The sequence below is a fragment of the Oncorhynchus masou genome, chromosome 18 (assembly GCF_036934945.1).
Source record: "Oncorhynchus masou masou isolate Uvic2021 chromosome 18, UVic_Omas_1.1, whole genome shotgun sequence".
Classification (NCBI taxonomy): Eukaryota; Metazoa; Chordata; class Actinopteri; order Salmoniformes; family Salmonidae; genus Oncorhynchus; species Oncorhynchus masou.
The window spans coordinates 26,455,613-26,476,499 of record NC_088229.1 but is presented as its reverse complement, the minus strand read 5'-3'; the positions used below and the strand labels follow the sequence as shown (position 1 = coordinate 26,476,499).

General features: G+C 44.5%; 1 long non-coding RNA gene across 1 annotated transcript in view; it reads right to left on the bottom strand.

The window, feature by feature from the left end:
- The window catches only part of LOC135503659 (uncharacterized), a 37,935-nt gene that overhangs the window by 4,066 nt on the left and 12,982 nt on the right, over positions 1-20,887 (bottom strand). The window contains exon 2 of the long non-coding RNA XR_010449982.1: positions 262-428. This is a non-coding gene — a long non-coding RNA (uncharacterized LOC135503659). The remainder of the gene's footprint in view (positions 1-261; positions 429-20,887) is intronic.

Here is a 20,887-nt window from a genome sequence, read left to right as displayed (position 1 = left end):
TGTAATTCATTTGTAAAAATATAATTCCACTTTTTTTCATTATGGAGTACTGTGTGTAGGCCAGTGACCAAAAATATAAATGTAATTAAATTCAGGCTGTAACACAACAAAATGTGGAAAAAGTCAAGGGGTCTGAATAGTTTTTGAAGGCACTGTAACGAGGAGTTGATAATCTATGAAAATCCATCACATGGTTCTTGATGGGAAAACTGTAAGACTGTAATTAAGGTGTGTGTTGTGTATCAGTACAGGGCCAATCACCTTCTGTCCCCCTCAGCTGCCTGAGGTTCTGACCTGCTGAGAAGAGGTGCAGGATGTCTTAGCAGCACCCCAGTGCTTGCTGGGAGCCATCTGCCCTGGGCTGTAACTCCACCAGCTCCACCACAGACACCACGATTGGCAGAAAGAGAGTTGTGGAAGTACACCACCTGCAATGGAACACACACACACAAGACAAGACGTGAGTGAGTGAGTGAGTGAGTGAGTGAGTGAGTGAGTGAGTGAGTGAGTGAGTGAGTGAGTGAGTGAGTGAGTGAGTGAGTGAGTGAGTGAGTGAGTGAGTGAGTGAGTGAGTGAGTGAGATGACTAAATGTGTGTGTGCCAAGATCATTAGTATTAGTAGGATTAGTAGTGGGGTTAAACAGTAGGGTGTGAAAAGAAAACAGATTGGGTTTTAAACAATTGATCATGAACTACTACACCACCTGCAAAGGACACAAGATACTAAGACAGAGTAACAGTGAACAGAGTGAATGTTCATCTCAAAGCCAATTGAATGACTTTGACACAATGAGATACCTTCATACCACATTAGACAAGCAGTATACAAATATACAGGTAATATTGACCATTTGCAAAGCCACACATGGCAGCCTACATGTGCATTTCTTTAGATGCTGAACGTGAGAAACTAGCCCACACATTCATGATATATTGGTCCTGTAAGCACAGCCAAGCCATTTGTTGGTAACGTCCCCTCCCCCCCAACATTATTATTTTCTCAATTGAGTGAAAGTTATCAAGAGGCACCTTGAAATACAGAGGCAATTTCTGATGGCACCCGCGTCTCTGCCTGTTCATTTTTACTCTGTTGGCTGCTCCAAGTAGGCAACGGTGTTTTCAAATTCAAAACCACAGGGGCACCGCATTTTAGCCACATCAATCTTTTATCATCTGCATTTCGTGCACGACATGTTTTAACTTTAAATCACATCCTGGAAGTTTCTCAAATACCGCTACATGTAAATGGAGAGATATGGGAGATAGAAAAGGGACAGCAGAGGCTCTGCGTACCATGTGTGTGTGTACTGTATGTGTTTGTGTGTACTGTATGTGTGTGTGTGTACTGTATGTGTGTGCGAGGCTGCCTTGTCAGCCAAGCCTTGGCCATTCAAAGACGATAGCATCAAGTTCATTGAGCCTCGCAGTTTGAAAATCCCCACTTGGTACATGATTCATCATTATTACATTATGCACTCGACCTTGTCAAGAACAATTCAATGTGACAGAAAGTGATGGGTGACAATGTCTTAGAATTCAGCATGGCTGACTGAATTACTATGCAGAAATCCAATACTGAACACCATGGAAGAGTCTGATTAGAAATGATAATGGACAGAAAATTTGTTTTGGGGGTATATTAAATGATATTTTTCAAATTGTAATCTTGGCTTGTTTTAGAATGGCCATCGTGCGTATGCATATGTGCGTTGATAGCACAGGGAAATGTGTTGGTAAACACAAACAACGGCTTGGCTTTGGAAATGAAATGCATCCTCCAAAAATGCATTTCATTCAATATTCACAGATTGAAAACTTTCCTTCCAATTGTTTTTATTAAAAAAACATATTACCTTATCTCCCAAATCAAAGGCTTATTTTAAAGTGAACTGAATTTGCCACTCGGCATTGAATAAACAGAGTTATAGGAATCCATTTTTTCTATCATGATTCACCCACATTTACTCCCCTGCGATATTGATTTGCGTTGTGTTTAGAGACACTGACCCGAGTCTCCAGGCTATCCGCAATGGACGTTGTTCAGAACATGGATTTCTAATTCAAAGACAAGAGTCCTCCTTTTTTAGAGCTTCTCTTTGATTCTCCTCCAAATTGATTCCCTTCCAATTCCTCTAAAATCAACTGCTCTTATCCAAATATCCTTTCTCAATTTGCAGAGATTCCAATTCCTGGAGGACTGAGTGTTTAACAAGAAAATGCAAACTCTGAACATGATTAAGGTCTTATAACAAAGGTATGAAGCCAACTCAAAACCAGAAGCCAACTTAAAACCAGAGACTGACCCCTTCAAACGAAAAGGCAGTTTTCGTAACAGGTTAGGACAACTTACGCAGCAGGTTAGGAGAATTGATGTAGCAGGTTAGGAGAATTAGGTTAAGGTTAGGAAAGGGGTTAGGGTTAGCTAAAATGCTTTCCTAACATGCTACGAAAAGTCTCTTCCAGTCATAGCTTTACTCCATCTAGTCACAACCACAGTTTCCCAATCCCAACGTCATCAGTCATTTGTTGGAATCTTCTTCACTCCCTCGCTGATATCTGCAGGCTCTTCTTGTCAGGGGCAAGCCACACGCCCACCCTCAAATAGCAGATGCTGACACTTGAATTACATTCTAATTCACTTCAGCGACACTTAAAATCACGATCATTGTCTATGCAACAAACAGGGGCAGCGCATTGCAAATAGGCCGACTAGTACAGTGCAGTCACATACTGAGAACCTTGCAGAAAAGCTGTTTGACATCTTGCTCTTTCCTGTCGCCACGGGAGTGTAAGGATGTCAACGAGAAAACAGCTTGCGCGCCGGCAATGCCAGGGATAACACATGCTTTACCTAATGAGAGGGTATTCTCAAGCAACTTAGTCAACAAACCATTAATCGTGTGTCAAAGGGGTAAATATTCCTGTGAATATGACAAAGGCAAAAAGAGCTGTAATGGGGCTGCATTAAAACATCATCATCCAGGATATAGCTCTATAGCCCAGACAGCACCAGCAGTAGCACCAGCAGTAACAGAAGCAGCACCCTGTCAGTGTCAGCAGATAGGGGATTATAGTCAGCCACTGCGCTGAGGGTGACAGATAAATTAACAAGGCCCTATGTGCGAGAGGGGGTTTGTTATACAACAATGAGCACACATCATTGAGGCTTGCAGCATTAAAACAACCCGGTGCTTTTTACTGTTGTGTGGGACAATTTTATATGGTGTCTGCCATCATTGTTAATGTGCAGTGTTTGGAGAGAATAAATTCCAGAACAACATGGCTGGGTAGGATTGGACTCATCGTGTCCCCGGGTGGGCCTAAACTACAGCTTCTACTGTACGTGAGCCTACTTCACTGACATTTCAAATTCATCACCTGCACATTTCCGGTAGGACTTTGGGGTATTTACACATTCAATTGGTATATATGTCCCATCCGCTTGGTATTATTGTTCAGAATGTTATTGGTATATTATAAGACCTTATATTCCCCAATGCTTTCCTAAGCTTCCAACTCATAGTAAATAGGGCTGGGAATTGCCAGGGACCTCACAGTACGATATTATATCACGATACCTAGGTGCTGATATGATATTTTGCCAATCTCATGATTCTATATGTATTGCGGTTCAATACTGTGATTTTATTGCAATTCAATGTTCCAAACATATTGCTCACCATATGTCTGCTGCAGAGAGACAAGAGAGAGACATGAGAAAGTTCAGTCATGGAAATAAAAGTGATGAAAACAAAATTGGCTCCCTATTTAAAAAGAAGATGGAGAAAAAACACTGGAGTTTTGGTGCAGGTATAACAAATTAGAGCAAAAATAATATCCCGATATGTAACTATCAATTTCCCGTTGCTAATAACAAAGACACATATCGTAGGCTAACTGGCTAATTTGGTGATGGGCTCGGAAAAGATTTTGTGTCACGAGGATTTTCAATCCCAATGATAATAACTATCAATCAATAGCTTTGACCAATCCCCGAGGTTTGTAAGACCATGGTGTAATAATAATTAGGGCAAAGTTCTAAAGTCCATTATACAAAGACATCCATTTCATAGCTGCGCACACACTTCCACACAAACAGTAGGTGAGTTTTATCCTTCTCCATAGTTCTCAGCACTGTGTATCACTGCCCAGCCGACAGTTCCATTCCCCCGAGATTAGGGAAACTCTGAGAAGTACTCCCTGTGCTATCATAAGTTCCTCAGAGGCCTAGCCACGTCGGTCCAAACACAGTTTAACTGTTCTCGGTTTTTTTCTTCGGCACACACATACAAGTTCAAATGCTAAGCTACGGTTTGCTCAGAAAGTCTGTGTTTTTCCACTATACAGATACATTATTTGATCTAATTCTGACTAAAACTACACACGTCATCAGATTATAATTTTATGATTCTAATCAATTTCATACAATTATAAGGTTTCAGAGTGGAATTATTTTACCATTATCTTTCAACATATACATTATTTTATCATTTTGTCAAGATCAACCACTCAACTCACAAGTTCACTGCTTAACACAGACCATCCCCTGGCATGGCACAGTGCTATATTAACACAGACCATCCCCTGGCATGGCACAGTGCTATATTAACACAGACCAACACAGAGAACTTAGAGGCACACATGTCACTGAAGGAGGAGGTGAGAAAGCTGGGTTGTGACAAAGAGCAGAACACTCCCCCAGAGAAGCCAGCAGAACAGCCCACCTCAGACTCAGACCACAACACCACAATGGGACAGACAGCAATACCAACCCAACAGACCCCACCCCCTCCTAACAGACCCCTGTCAGCTCCCGTGATAGCCCCCTTGACAACCCCCACACATCCACTGAGGACACACAAAAGCCAGAGATTGTGCACCTCATTGACCCAAATGGAAAATACATGCAAGAGAATAAACTTTTCCCAAACACAAATTGGCTATACTCTGGTGCCCAAACACTAGGCATGCCCTGGAGCTGTTGTCATAGGACAGACTAGGGTCCCCCAGCCACATCATAATTCAAACGGGCACAAATGACCTGAGGGCCCAGCCAGAAAGGGTGACCACAGCACTCAAAGGAGTGATTGAAAAAGCTTCTTCCACTTTCCAGCATCTCCACCCTGCTACTACAAAAATGCTTTCACCCTGCCACCATACATCAGGTAAATGAAAGCATTTTGCGAGACTGTGTCTCAAAACCTAATGTCTACCTGGCCCACCACTCCACCCTGGACTTGAACAGCCTTCACGTCCAGGTCCACCTCTACAAGGCAGCAATCCCAACTTTTGCCAGGACCCTGAAGGATGTCACCCCCGACCGTAGCCCCTGCACCTCACACAGGAGCAACAGAGCAACGGACACCATGCCCAGACCAGTGAGACACCCTCCCAGACCTGCAAGACCCCCTCCTGAAGGTCCTGCACGAGAGAACACATGTCAAGAGGACCGACACCCAGACCACAGCATTACCAGCCAACCCCCAACCAGCTAAGACCACCCCAAGCAAACCCTGGCCACACCCTATATAGGCCTCCCCATATTAGATATCTGCCCCTTCTGCTCACACCATGCCCCCCACTCCTGCTGCAAGGACCTCAACATGACAGCAGGACATATACCCAGGCCGTAAGCAGAGCAACAGGCCCAACCCCCACTATTACACCCATCAAGCCCTTCCTGCAACCAAAGAGGTGTGTAACAGATGCTCAACATGCTCTGCTCAAACCTACTGTGGTGGTCCAGGCCTAAACCACACAAACACAACACTAGACACTATGGAACACAAAGCTTTTAATATCTCATCCTGGAATATGCAAGGTCTGAGGTCATCTAACTTTGACCTAAAGAGAAGGAACTCAGAATTCATCAAAGAGACTCAGGGGGTATGCTAATTTGGAATGGAGCAGACCTATCCCACTCTATTAAATGAGTCAAAACAGGAACATTTTACATCTGGCTAGAGATTTATAAGGAAATGATCTCAACAGAGAAAAATGTCCTCATGTGTGCTACCTCTATCCCTCCAATAGAATCCCCATACTTTAACAATGACAGCTTCTCCATCCTAGAGGAGGAGATCAACAATTTCCAGGCCCAGGGACAGTGAAGGACCTAAATGCCAGAACTGGACAAGAGCCTGACATCTCTTGGTAGTAGTCCTGTAGACTACTTGACTACTTTATCGCTGACCTCAACCCAGAGTCTCTTAGAGCATTCACAGTCAGTCCACTGACACCCCTATCAGATCACAGCAAAATCACACTACTTGAACAGAGCTATGCATCAAAGCCAAAGTAACTGAATAATTTTAAGAAATGCTATAGATGGAAGGAAAGTAGTGTGGAAATCTACCAAAAAACAATTAGGCAACAACAAATTCAATCCCTTCTAGACAATTGTCTGGACAAAATGTTTCACTGTGATAGTGAAGGTGTAAACTTGGCAGTAGAACACCTAAACAGTATATTTGACCTCTCAGCTTCCCTATCAAATCAAAAATGTCAAGCAGACAACCTAAGAAAATTAACAACAATGACAAATGGGTTGATAAAGAATGCAAAAACCTAAGAAATAAATTGAGAAACCCAGACAACCTGAGCCTACGCCTTCACTATGGTGAATCACTAAAACAATACAGAAATACACTACGGAGAAAGAAGGAACAGCACGTCAGAAATCAGCTCAATGTAATTGAAGAATCCATAGAATGTAACCACTAAACAAACAACAACACTAAGAGTTATCTATCCAAAACGGAGATGTATGGATAAACCACTTCTCCAATCTTTTTGGCTCTATAACAAAGAACAAAACAGCAAAACATATACATGATCAAATACAAATCTTAGAATCAATTATTAAAGACCCACTGGATTCTCAAATTACATTGAATTCAAATTCAAACCCTCCAACCCAAAAAGGCCTGTGGGGTTGATGCTATCCTAAATGAAATGATAAAATATAGACCACAAATTCCAATTGGCTATACTTAAACATCATCCTCAGCTCTGGCATATTCTCCAATATTTGGAACCAAGGACTGATGACCCCAATCCACAAAAGTGGAGACAAATTTTACCCCAATAACTACACTGGGATATGTGTCAACAGCAACTTTGGCAAAATCCTCTGCATTATCATTAACAGCAGACTCATACATTTCCTCAGGTGGGAAACAATGTACTGAGCAATTGTCAAATTGGCTTTTCATCAAATTACCGCATGACAGACCACATATTCACCCTGCACACCACAATTGACAAACAAAACAAAGGCAAAGACTTCATGCTTTGATTTAAATTTAACTCAATTTGGCATGAGGTCCTGCTATGCAAATTGATGGAAAGTGGTGATGGGGGAAAAACATGTACACAAACAAAAAGTGTGCAGTTAAAAAAAACACGTCTTTCCACAGGGCTGGGGAGTGAGACAGGGATGCAGCTTAAGCCCCACCTTCTTCAACATAGATATCAGCGAAATGTTGAGGGCACTAGAACAGTGTGCAGCACCGAGCCTCACCCTACTAGAATCTGAAGTCAAATGTCTACTGTTTGCTGATGATCTGGTGCTTCTGTCCCTAACCAAGGAGGTGCAACAGCAGCACCGAGATCTTCTGCACAGATTCTGTCAGACCTGGGCCTTGACAGTAAATCTCAGTAAAACCAAAATAATGATTTTCCAAAAAAGGTCCAGTTGCCAGGTCCATGAATACAAATTCCACCTAGAAACCATTGCCCTAGAGCACACAAAAAATACATACCTCGGCCTAAACAACAGCACCACAGGTAGCTTCCACAAAGCTGTGAACGATCTGAGTGACAAGGCAAGAAGGGCCTTCTATGCCAACAAAGTAACATGAAATTCAACATATAATTATGATCTGGCAAAAAATACTTGAATCAGTTATAGAACTCATTGCCCTTTATGGTTCTGAGGTCTGGGGTCCGCTCACCATTCAATAATTCACAAAATGGGACACACACCAAATTGAAACTCAACTTAAAACACCTAATAATGCATGCAGAGCAGAATTAGGTCGATACCTGTTAATTATAAAAATCCAGAAAATAACAATTCAATTCTACAACCACCTAAAAGGAAACGATTCCCAAACCTTCCATAGCAAAGCCATCACCTACAGAGAAATTAACCTGGAGAAGAGCCCCCTTAACAAGCTGGTCCTGGGGCTCTTTTCACAAACAGTCCCCACAGAGCCCCAGGACAGCAACACAAGTAGACCCAACCAAATCATGAAAAAACAAAAGATAATTACATGACACATTGGAAATAACTTACAAAAAAACTGAGCAAGCTAAAATGCTATTTGGCCCTAAACAGAGAGTACACAGTGGCAGAATACCTGACCACTGTGACTGACCCAAAATTAAGGAAATCTTTGACTATGTACAGATTCAGTGAGCATAGCCTTTCTATTGAGAAAGGCCGGCGAAGACGACTTGGCTCTCAAGAGAAGACAGGCTATGTGCACACTGCCCACAAAATGAGGTGGAAACTGAGCTGCACTTCCTAACCTCCTGCAAAATGTATGACCATATTAGAGACAAAAATTTCACTCAGATTACACAGACCCACAAAAAAATGTTGTTGAAAAAAACTGATTTTGATCAACTCCCATATCTATTGGATGAAATACCACAGTGTGCAATCACAGCAGCAAGATGTATGACATGTTGCCACAATGGCAACCAGTGAAGAACAAACACCATTGTAAATACAACTTATATTTATGTTTATTTATTTTCTCTTTTGTACTTTAACTATTTGCACATCGTCACAACACTGTATATAGACATACTATGACATTTGAAATGTCTTTATTCTTTTGGAACTTTGGTGAGTGTAATGTTTACTGTTAATTTTTTGTTCATTTCACTGTTGTTTTTATCTATTTCACTTGCTTTGGCAATGTAAACAAATGTTTACCATGCCAATAAAGCCCCTTAAATTGAAATTGAATTCAAATCAAACTTAATTTGTGACATGCTCCGAGTACAACAAGTGTAGTCCTTAACATGAAATGCTTAATTACAAGCCCTTAACCAACAGTGCAGTTCAAGAAGAGTTAAGAAAATATTTACCTAAAAAATTATTAAAAGTAGCACAATAACATAACAATAACAAGGCTATATACAGGGGGTACCCGTACCGAGTCAGTGTGCGGGGGTACAGTTTAAAGGTTATTTGTACATGTCTTTTTTTTATTTCACCAGGTAGGTTAGTTGAGAACAAGTTCTCATTTACAACTGCGACCTGGCCAAGATAAAGCAAAGCAGTGCGACACAACAACACAGAGTTACACATGGAATAAACAAACATACAGTCAATAATAAAATAGAAAAAGTCTATATACAGTGTGTGCAAATGAGGTAGGTTAAGCCATAAATAAGCCATAGTGGCAAAATAATTACAATATAGCAATTAAACACTGGAGTGATAGATGTGAAGAAGATGAGTGTTCAAGTAGAGATACTGGGGTGCAAAGGAGCAAAATAAAGAAAATAAATAACAGTATGGTGATGAGGTAGTTGGATGGGCTATTTACAGATGGGCTATGTACAGGTGCAGTGATCTATGAGCTGCTCTGACAGCTGGTGCTTAATTAAAGCTAGTGAGGGAGATATGAGTCTCCAGCATCAGTGATTTTTGCAGTTCATTCCAGTCATTGGCAGCAGAGAACTGGAAGGAAAGGCGGCCGAATAAGGAATTGGCTTTGGGAGTGACCAGTGAAATATACCTGCTGGAGCACTTGCTACGGGTGGATGCTGCTATGGTGACCAGTGAGCTGAGATAAGGCGGGGCTTTACCTAGCAAAGACTTATAGATGACCTGGGTTTGGCGACGAATATGAAGCGAGGGCCAGCCAATGAGTGTCACGCTCTGGCCTTAGTTCCTATGTTATGTCTTTGTTTGAGTTTGGTCAGGGTGTGAGTTGGGGTGGGTAGTCTATGTTCTTTTTCTATGTTGTGGTTTTGTGTTTGGCCTGGTATGGTTCTCAATCAGAGGCAGGTGTCGTCCGTTGTCTCTGATTGAGAATCATACTTAGGTAGCCTTTTCCCACCTGTGTTTTGTGGGTGATTATTTTCTGTTTAGTGTTTTTCGTCACCTTACAGGAGTGCTCGTTTGTCGTTTTGTTGTTTTGTTCAGTGTTCAGTTGTTTTATTAAAAATAATGAACACTTACCAGTCTAAACCTACTTCTGAAGCCAAAAAGTAAAATACAATAATCTCTAGGTAATTTTGTTATATAAAGCTTAATAAATAAGGCTCCTAAGCTACCTAGCTGCTAGGACAGAACTGACCTTGCTGCAACTTCAATTAGTACTGAAGTGTGAAGTGAGAGGTATGAAAACTCTTGAACCTAACAATGGCAGGAGAGTTTCAGACCCCCCCACCCAAATGCAGAGGCCTTTGAAGCCCCCATGGCTTATTCCTCTGCAGAGGTCATTACAATACAGTACCCTGTGGATAAAACATTTAAAAAACACTGCACTGAAGTAGTACCAAAAAAAGCTCCTCATGGACAATCTAGAGACACTATTTGCTGACTGCTTCAAAGAGGGGAACTTAAGCAATTTAATTTTCCACACAGACCATCCACTGGCATGGCACAGTGCTATAAGAGCACACTACCCCTGTGCCAAGAGAGAGAGTATTGGCACAGGGTGGAAACTCGGAACACTAGACATTGAGGTAATTGAAACAACCTCTGTCAATGTGTACATGTCTGGGACAGTAATGGTGCAGGGCATCCTCATGCAGTTCCAGCAGGACTTTGACAGGATCAAAGAGAGAGAGCACAGCAGGAAATGTATCTCCCCCATCCTGAGTGAGTCTGATCACACCTCTTCAAACTGTCCTGCAGACGAGGACGGTCCCTATAGGCTGTCTCATTGTTGTGGTGATCAGGCCTATCACTGTTGTGTCTCAGCAAACTTAATGATGGTGTTGGAGTCATGTTTGGCTACACAGTCATGGGTGAACAGGGAGTAAAGGAGGGGACTAAGTACAAACCCCTGAGGGGCCCCAGTGTTGAGGATCAGCGTGGCAGACGTGTTGTTGCCTACCCTTACCACCTGGGACAGTCCGTCAGGAAGTCCAGGATCCAGTTGCAGAGGGAGGTGTTTAGTCCCAGGGTCCTTAGCTTAGTCATGAGATTCATGGGCACTATGGTGTTGAACGCTGAGCTGTAGTCAATGATCAACATTCTCTCATAGATGTTCCTTTTGTCCAGGTGGGAAAGGGAAGTGTGGAGTGCGATTGAGATTGCGTCATCTGTGGATCTGTTGGGGTGGTATGCGAATTGGAGTGGGTCTAGAGTATCCTGGAGGATGCGGTTGATGTGAGCCATTACCAGCCTTTTCAAAGCACTTCATGGCTATGGGTCTTGCTCACATCGGCTACCGAGATCGTTATCACACAGTACTCCAGAACAGCTGGTGCTCTCATGCATGCTTCAGTGTTGCTTGTCTTGAAGAGAGCATAAAAAGGCATTTAGCTTGTCTGGTAGGCTCGCGTCACTGGCCAGGTTGCGTTTGGGTTTTTCTTTGTAGCCTGTAATAGTTTTCAAGCCCTGTCACATCCGACGAGCGACAGAGTCAGTGTGGTAGGATTCAATCTTAATCCTGTATTGACGTATTGCTTGTTTGATGGTTCGTCTGAGGGCATGGCAGGATTTCTTATAGGCCTCTGGATTAGTGTCCCGCTCCTTGAAAGTGGCAGCTCTAGACTTTAGTTCGATGTGGATGTTACCTGTAATCCATGGCTTCTGGTTGGGAAATGTACATTCGGTCACTGTGGGGACGACGTCGTCGATGCACTTATTGATGAAGCAGATGACTGAGGTGGTATACTCCTCAATGTCATTGGATGAATCCCGGAACATATTCCAGTCTGTGCTAGCAAAACAGTCATGTAGCGTAGCATCCATCTGACTACTTCCGTATTGAGCGAGTCACTGGGACTTCCTGCTTTAAATCAGGAGGATATCAGGAGGATATAATTATGGTCAGATTTGCCAAATGGAGGACGGGGGAGAGCTTTAAATGCATCTCTGTGTGTGGAGTAAATGATGTCTAGATTTTTTTTCTTCTGGTTGCACTTGTGAAGTGCTGGTAGAAATTATGTTAACTGATTTAAGTTTGCCTGCATTAAAGTCCCCGGCCACTAGGAGTGCCGCTTCTGGATGAGCATTTTCTTGTTTGCTTATGGCCTTATAAAGTTATTTTAGTGCACTCTTAGTGCCAGCATCTGTCTGTGGTGGTAAATAGATTGCTACGAATAATATAAATGAGAACTCTCTTGGTAGATAGTATGGTCTACAGTTTATCATAAGGTACTCTACCTCAGGCGAGCAATACCTCGAGATGTTTTTAATATTAGACATCGCACACCAGCTGTTATTGACAAAAATACACACACCCCCACCCATCGTCTTAACAGACGTAGCTTCTCTGTTCTGCCGGTGCATTGAAAATCCCCCCAGCTCTATATTGTTTGTGTCGTCATTCAGCCACGACTCAGTGAAACATAAGATATTACAGTTCTTAATGGTAGGATAATCGTAAGTCATCCCATTTTATTTTCCAGTGATTGCATGTTAGCAAGTAGAATTGATGGCAGTGGAGCTTACTCTCTCGCCTACGTATTCTCAGCCTGATCTGCATCCTCTTTTCTTCACATAAATGACGTGGATCTGTGCTTGTTCCCAGGAGAGCTGTATATCTTTCTCATCGGACTCGTTAAAGGAAAAAGCTTCTTCCAGTCCGTGGTGTGTAATACCAGTTCTGATGTCCAGAAGTTATTTTATCATAAGAGACGGTAGCAGCAACATTATGTACAAAATAAGTACAAAAAATAAGTTGCATTAAAAAAAATGAACAAAATTGCACAATTTATTACAGGAATGTAAAACGTCAGCCATCCTCTTCGGCACCATTTTTTCAACAAAATAGAGAGAGAAAGAGAACGAGAGAGAGAAAGGCGAGCAGAGGGCATTTACATATGCAGGACACGGAGAAACAGGCACTGGCAACACGAGTCAGCTACCTGCTCAATGAGCAGGGCAGGAATCATCTGTTCATCTGGACCTAACATGTACACATGCTGCCCTTTGAACACACAGCACTAAAACACTTCTATGTAACCTGAATGAGCAAGTGAGCTACGAGAGAATGGTTGAATATGCGAGAGCTGGGTCGTATTCATTAGGCAACAAACGGAAGCAAATGGACTGAAACGTGGAGGGACTACCTGAATCTGTCTAATAAGAAATGCTTGGTTTTTTTCTGTTGCAAAAAGTTTTGCTACGATGCACCCTAATGAATACAACTGAAATGGCATACTGCTCTATAATATTCACTAGCTCCTTAAGTCAACCTCCTGCCACGTGACTGAGCCAATGACTTCTTGTTAAAGGGAATAACTTAAAACAACAAACTCGTCACTTGGTGCATGACATTTTGTGAAGCTAAGCGCATGCTTTCAGGCAGATGCTCAGTTGTACTGTTTTAATACTGTTTTTTGGCAGCACAGAGGATGCGTTTGGGGGGAGATAAATCATTTGACAGGCATATAACCAGTGGGTATGTCAGAGCGCCAAATCCTCTTCATGTGAAATTCTCAGACTGTCTTTATCACACAATACATTTCAAATTTGTCACATGCTTTGTAAACAACAGGTGTAGACAAACAGTGAAATGCTTACTTACGGGTCCTACCCAACACTGCAGAGTGAAATAAAATAGAGAAATAATATTAAAGTAAAACACATAATAATAAAATGTATAATACTTCACCTTTATTTAACCAGGTAGGCTAGTTGAGAACAAGTTTTGAAACTGCGACCTGGCCAAGATAAACGCATAGCAATTTGACACATACAACAGCACAGTTACACATGGAATAAACAAAATATAGTCAATAATATAGCAGAACAAAAGAAAACAAAAAGTCTATATACAGTGTGTGCAAATGAGGTAAGATAAGGGAGTTAACCTCTTGAAACTCCCCATCCCGGATCCGGGATTGTGACTAAGCCTCAGGCTCATTAGCATAACGCAACGTTAACGATTTCTGAAAATCGCAAATAAAATTAAAATAATGCGTTTGCTCTCAAGCTTAGCCTTTTCTTAACAACACTGTCATCTCAGATTTTCAAAATATGCTTTTGAACCATAGAAATTGACTAATTTGTGTAAGAGTATGCAAAGCTAGCATAGCATTTTGTGTAGCATGTAGCACGCAACATTTTCACAAAAGCCAGATAACCAAATAAATAAAATCATTTACCTTTGAAGAGCTTCTGATGTTTTCAATGAGGAGACTCCCAGCCACATACCAGATGCGCAGTGTTTCCTGAAAGCGTCTGTGTGTAGGAGAAATCGTTCCGTTTTCTACATTGCGCCTGGCTACCGAAACGAACCGAAAATGCAGTCACCTACAACGTGAAACTTTTTCCGGATTAACTACATAATATCGACCGAAACATGGCAAACGTTGTTTGGAATCAATCCTCAAGGTGTTTTTTCACATATCTCTTCATTGACATGCAGTTCGTGGAAGCTTGCTTCTCTCTCTGTGTCCCATGGAAAAATACTGGCAGGTGACTTTGCGCACCAATTTCGGCGCAGGACACCGGGCGGACACGTGGTAAATGTGGTCTCTTATGGTCAATCTTCCAATGATCTGCCTACAAATACGTCACAATGCTGCAGACACCTTGGGGAAACGACAGAAAGGGCAGACTCATTCCTCTTGCGTTCACAGCCATATAAGGAGATCATGAAAGACAGAGCCTCAAAATCCTTGTCATTTCCTGGATGCCATGTCATCTTGGTTTTGCCTGAAGCTCACGTTAAAGGGCACGCACAGAGAAGATATTTGTATTTCTGGACACGTCAGAGTGTTTTCTTTCGAACAGTAGCAATTATATGCATAGTCGAGCATCTTTTTGTGACAAAATATCTTGTTTAAAACGGGAACGTTTTTCTTCCAAAAATGAAATAGCGCCACCATAGGTGTAAGAGGTTAAGGCAATAAATAGGCCATGGTGGCGAAATAATTACAATATAGCAATTTAAACACTGGAATGGTAGATATGCAGAAGATGAATGTAGAGATACTGTGGTGCAAAGGAGCAAGATAAATGAATAAATACTGTATGGGGATGAGGTAGGTAGATAGAGGGGCTGTTTACAAATGGGCTATGTACAGAGGCAGTGATCTGTGAGCTGCTTGAACAGCTGGTGCTTAAAGCTAGCGATTTTTTCCCCCCAGCTTCAGAGATTTTTGCAGTTCGTTCTAGTCATGTCATGTCTTGTTATGTCTGTTCCTGTCCTTTCTCTTCACTCTGTCTCTCTCTGCTGGTCTTTTTAGGTTACCTTCTCTGTCTCTCATTCTTCAGCTGTTCTACATCTCCCCTAACTAGCTCATTCACTCTTTCCCACCTGTTCTCTCTTCCCCTCTGATTAGGTCTCTATTTTCTCTCTGTTCCTGCTACTTTCAGTGTCTGATTCTTGTTTGTGTTTTTGATGCCAGAAGCAAGCTGTCGTCCCGTTTGCTTCCACCTTGTCCTATCCTGTCGGAGTCCGCCTGGCAGGTGCATCCTGCATTATACTAACGTTCTTTTTGTTCCATTGACTACGTTGGAAGAGGATTTTTGCCATTCCTGTTTTTCATTAAAGAACTCTGTTTTCTGTTAAAACCGCTTTTGGGTCTTCACTCAAGTACATAACAGAAGAATCAGACCAAGAATGGACCCAGCGGCTCCGAACCCTTTTCACTCCGCCGTCGAGATCCAGGGAGCGATGCTAGGCAGACACGAGGAGGAATTGTCTGCTGCTCGACATGCCGTTGAAACCCTGGCCGTCCAAGTCTCCGACCTCACAAGACAGGTTCACCAACTCCACCTCGATCCACCGCCCACTTCCAGGGTTTCCGAGTCTCCGGAGCCCAGGATCAACAACCCGCCGTGTTACTCTGGGAGCCCACTGAGTGCCGCTCATTCCTCACTCAGTGTGATGTGGTGTTCTCTCTCCAGCCCAACACTTACTCCAGGAGCGCAGCCCGCATCGCCTACGTCATTTCTCTCCTTACCGGACGGGCGCGTGAGTGGGGCACGGCAATCTGGGAGGCGAGGGCTGAGTGTATTAACCAGTATCAGGACTTTAAGGAGGAGATGATACGGGTTTTTGACCGTTCTGTTTTTGGGGAGGAGGCTTCCAGGGCCCTGTCTTCCCTATGTCAGGGGAATCGATCCATAACGGATTATTCTATTGAGTTTCGCACTCTCGCTGCCTCTAGTGACTGGAACGAGCCGGCTTTGCTCGCTCGTTTTCTGGAGGGTCTCCTCGTCGAGGTTAAGGATGAGATCCTCTCCCGGGAGGTTCCTTCCAGTCTGGACTCCTTAATAGCTCTCGCTATTCGCATAGAGCGACGGTTTGATCTTCGTCGCCGAGCTCGTGGAAAGGAGCTCGCGTTCTCCGTTGCTCCCCTCTCCACATCACTGCCACCTGCCGCATCACTGCCACCCTCCTCCGCCGGCTCGGATGCTGAGCCTATGCAGCTGGGGGTATCCGCATCTCGGCCAAGGAGAAGGAACGGAGAATCACCAATCGCCTCTGTCTCTACTGCGGCTCCGCTGGTCATTTTGTCACCTCATGTCCAGTAAAAGCCAGAGCTCATCAGTAAGAGGAGGGCTACTGGTGAGCGCAACTACTCAGGCCTCTCCTTCTGGATCACGCACTACCTTTCCGGTCCATCTCCGCTGGCCCGGTTCATCTGCTTCCTGCAGTGCCTTGATAGACTCTGGGGCGGAGGGCTGTTTTATGGACGAGACCTGGGCTCGGGAACATGACATTCCTCTCAGACAGTTAGGGGAGCCCACGGCCTTGTTCGCTTTAGATGGTAGTTCTCTCCCCAAGATTCAGCGTGAGACGCTGCCTTTAACCCTCACTGTCTCTGGTAATCATAGCGAAACCATTTCTTTTTTAATTTTTCGTTCACCTTTTACACCTGTTGTTTTGGGTCATCCCTGGCTAGTGCGCCATAACCCTTCTATTAATTGGTCTAGTAATACTATCCTATCCTGGAATGTTTCTTGTCATGTGACCTGTTTAATGTCTGCTATCCCTCCTGTTTCCTCTGTCTCTTCTTCACAGGAGGAGCCTGGCGATTTGACAGGGGTGCCGGAGGAGTATCACGATCTGCGCACGGTGTTCAGTCGTTCCAAGGCCACTTCTCTCCCTCCACACCGGTCGTATGACTGTAGTATTGATCTCCTTCCGGGAACTACTCCCCCGGGTAGATTATACTCTCTGTCGGCTCCCGAACGTAAGGCTCTCGAGGATTATTTGTCGGTTTCGCTCGACGCCGGTACCATAGTCTCCTCCTCCTCCCCGCCGGAGCGGGGTTTTTTTTTTTGTTCAGAAGAAGGACGGGTCCCTGCGCCCATGCGTGGATTATCGAGGGCTGAATGACATAACAGTTAAGAATCGTTATCCGCTTCCTCTTATGTCTTCAGCCTTCGAGATCCTGCAGGGAGCCAGGTTTTTCACCAAATTGGACCTTCGTAACGCCTACCATCTCGTGCGCATCAGGAGGGGACGAGTGGAAGACGGCGTTTAACACTCCGTTAGGGCACTTTGAATACCGGGTTCTTCCTTTCGGCCTCGTTAACGCTCCAGCTGTCTTTCAGGCACTAGTTAACGACGTCCTGAGAGACATGCTGAACATTTTTGTTTTCGTTTACATGGACGATATCCTGATTTTTTCACCGTCTCTCTCGATTCATGTTCAGCACGTGCGACGCGTCCTCCAGCGCCTTTTGGAGAACTGTCTTTATGTGAAGGCTGAGAAGTGCACTTTTCATGCCGCCTCTGTCCCTTTTCTCGGTTCCGTTATTTCCGCTGAGGGCATTAAGATGGATCCCGCTAAGGTCCAGGCTGTCATTGATTGGCCCGTTCCTAAGTCACGCGTCGAGCTGCAGCGCTTTCTGGGCTTCGCTAATTTCTATCGTCGTTTCATCCGTAATTTCGGTCAGGTGGCAGCTCCCCTCACAGCCCTTACTTCTGTTAAGACGTGCTTTAAGTGGTCCGTTTCCGCCCAGGGAGCTTTTGATCTTCTTAAGAATCGTTTACATCCGCACCTATTCTTGTTACACCTGACATCTCTAGTCAGTTTGTTGTTGAGGTTGACGCGTCAGAGGTGGGCGTGGGAGCCATTCTTTCTCAGCGCTCTCTCTCTGACGGCAAGGTCCATCCTTGCGCGTTTTTCTCTCATCGCTTATCGCCGTCAGAACGTAACTATGATGTTGGTAATCGCGAACTGCTCGCCATCCGCTTAGCCCTAGGCGAATGGCGACAGTGGTTGGAGGGGGCGACTGTTCCTTTTGTCGTTTGGACTGACCATAGGAACCTTGAGTACATCCGTTCAGCCAAACGACTTAATGCGCGTCAGGCTCGTTGGGCTCTGTTTTTCGCTCGTTTCGAGTTTGTTATTTCTTATCGTCCGGGCTCAAAAACACCAAGCCTGATGCTTTATCTCGTCTCTTCAGTTCTTCTGAGGTCTCCACCGACCCGAGGATTCTCCCTGAGGGGCGTGTTGTCGGGTTGACTGTCTGGGGAATTGAGAGGCAGGTAAAGCAAGCACTCGCTCACACACTCCGTCGCGCGAGCTTGTCCTAGGAACCTTCTGTTCGTCCCGTTCCTACTCGTCCGGCCGTTCTTCAGTGGGCCCACTCTGCCAAGTTAGCCGCCACCCCGGCGTTCGGGGTACGCTCGCTTCCATTCGCCAGCGTTTCTGGTGGCCCACTCGGGAACGTGACGCGCGTCGATTTGTCGCCGCTTGTTCGGTCTGCGCGCAGACTAAATCTGGGAACTCTCCTCCTGCCGGCCGTCTCAGACCGCTTCCCATTCCCTCTCGACCGTGGTCTCACATCGCTTTAGATTTTATCACCGGACTGCCTTCATCAGCGGGGAAGACAGTTATTCTTACGGTTGTCGATAGATTCTCTAAGGCGGCTCATTTCATTCCTCTCGATAAGCTCCCTTCTGCTAAGGAGACGGCTCAGATCATTATCGAGAATGTTTTCCGAATTCATGGCCTTCCGTCTGACGTCGTTTCCGACAGAGGCCCGCAGTTCACGTCTCAATTTTGGAGGGAGTTTTGCCGTTTGATTGGGGCTTCCGTCAGTCTCTCGTCCGCTTTCATCCCCAGTCTAACGGTCAAGCCGAACGGGCCAATCAGACTGTTGGTCGCATTTTACGCAGTCTTTCTTTTCGTAACCCTGCGTCTTGGTCAGAACAGCCCTGGGCAGAGTACGCCCACAACTCGCTTCCTCGTCTGCTACCGGTCTATCCCCTTTTCAGAGTAGCCTCGGGTACCAGCCTCCGCTGTTCTCATCTCAGCTCGCCGAGTCCTGCGTCCCCTCCGCTCAGGCTTTTGTCCAGCGTTGCGAGCGCACCTGGAAGGGGGTCAGGTCGGCACTTTGCCGTAATAGGGCGCAGACTGTGAGGGCCGCTAATAAAGCGTAGGACCAAGAGTCCTAGATATTGTTGCGGTCAGAGAGTATGGCTCTCCACTCAGAACCTTCCCCTTAAGACAGCTTCTCGCAAGTTGGCCCCGCGGTTCATTGGTCCGTTCCGTATTTCTCAGGTCATTAATCCTGTCGCAGTGCGACTTCTTCTCCCGCTATCTTCGTCGCGTTCACCCGGTCTTCCATGTCTCCTGTGTTAAGCCCGTTCTTCGCGCCCCGCTCGTCCCTCCCCCATCCTTGTCGAGGGCGCACCCATCTACAGGGTTCGTAAGATTTTGGACATGCGCCCTCGGGGCCGTGGTCATCAGTACCTAGTGGATTGGGAGGGGTACGGTCCTGAGGAGAGGAGTTGGGTTCCCTCTCGGGACGTGCTGGACCGTTCGCTGATCGATGATTTCCTCCGTTGCCGCCAGGTTTCCTCCTCGAGTGCGCCAGGAGGCGCTCGGTGAGTGGGGGGTACTGTCATGTCTTGTTATGTCTGTTCCTGTCCTTTCTCTTCACTCTGTCTCTCTCTGCTGGTCTTTTAGGTTACCTTCTCTGTCTCTCATTCTTCAGCTGTTCTACATCTCCCTAACTAGCTCATTCACTCTTTCCCACCTGTTCTCTCTTCCCCTCTGATTAGGTCTCTATTTCTCTCTCTGTTCCTGCTACTTTCAGTGTCTGATTCTTGTTTGTGTTTTTGATGCCAGAAGCAAGCTGTCGTCCCGTTTGCTTCCACCTTGTCCTATCCTGTCGGAGTCCGCCTGGCAGGTGCATCCTGCATTATACTAACGTTCTTTTTGTTCCATTGACTACGTTGGAAGAGGATTTTTGCCATTCCTGTTTTTCATTAAAGAACTCTGTTTTCTGTTAAAACCGCTTTTGGGTCTTCACTCAAGTACATAACAAGTCATTGGCAGCAGAGAACTGGAAGGAAAGACGACCAAAGTAGGAATTGGATAAATACAATGAGTAACAATATACAGTATGTATGTACAGTACCAGTCAAAAGTTTGGACACACCTTTAGTTTCACTATTTTCTACATTGTAGAATAATAGTAAAGATATCAAAACTACGAAATAACTCATATGGAATCATTTAAAAAATATTATATATTTGAGTTCTTCAAAGTAGCCACCCTCTGCCTTGATGATGCACACTCTTGGCATTATCTCAACCAGCTTCACCTGGAATGCTTTTCCAACAGTCTTGAAGGAGTTCCCACATATGCTGAGCACTTGTTGACTGCTTTTCTTTCAGTTTGCGGTCCAACTCTTCCCAAACCGTCTCAATTGGGTTGAGGTCGGGTGATTGTGGAGGCTAGGTCATCTGATGCAGCACTCCATCACTC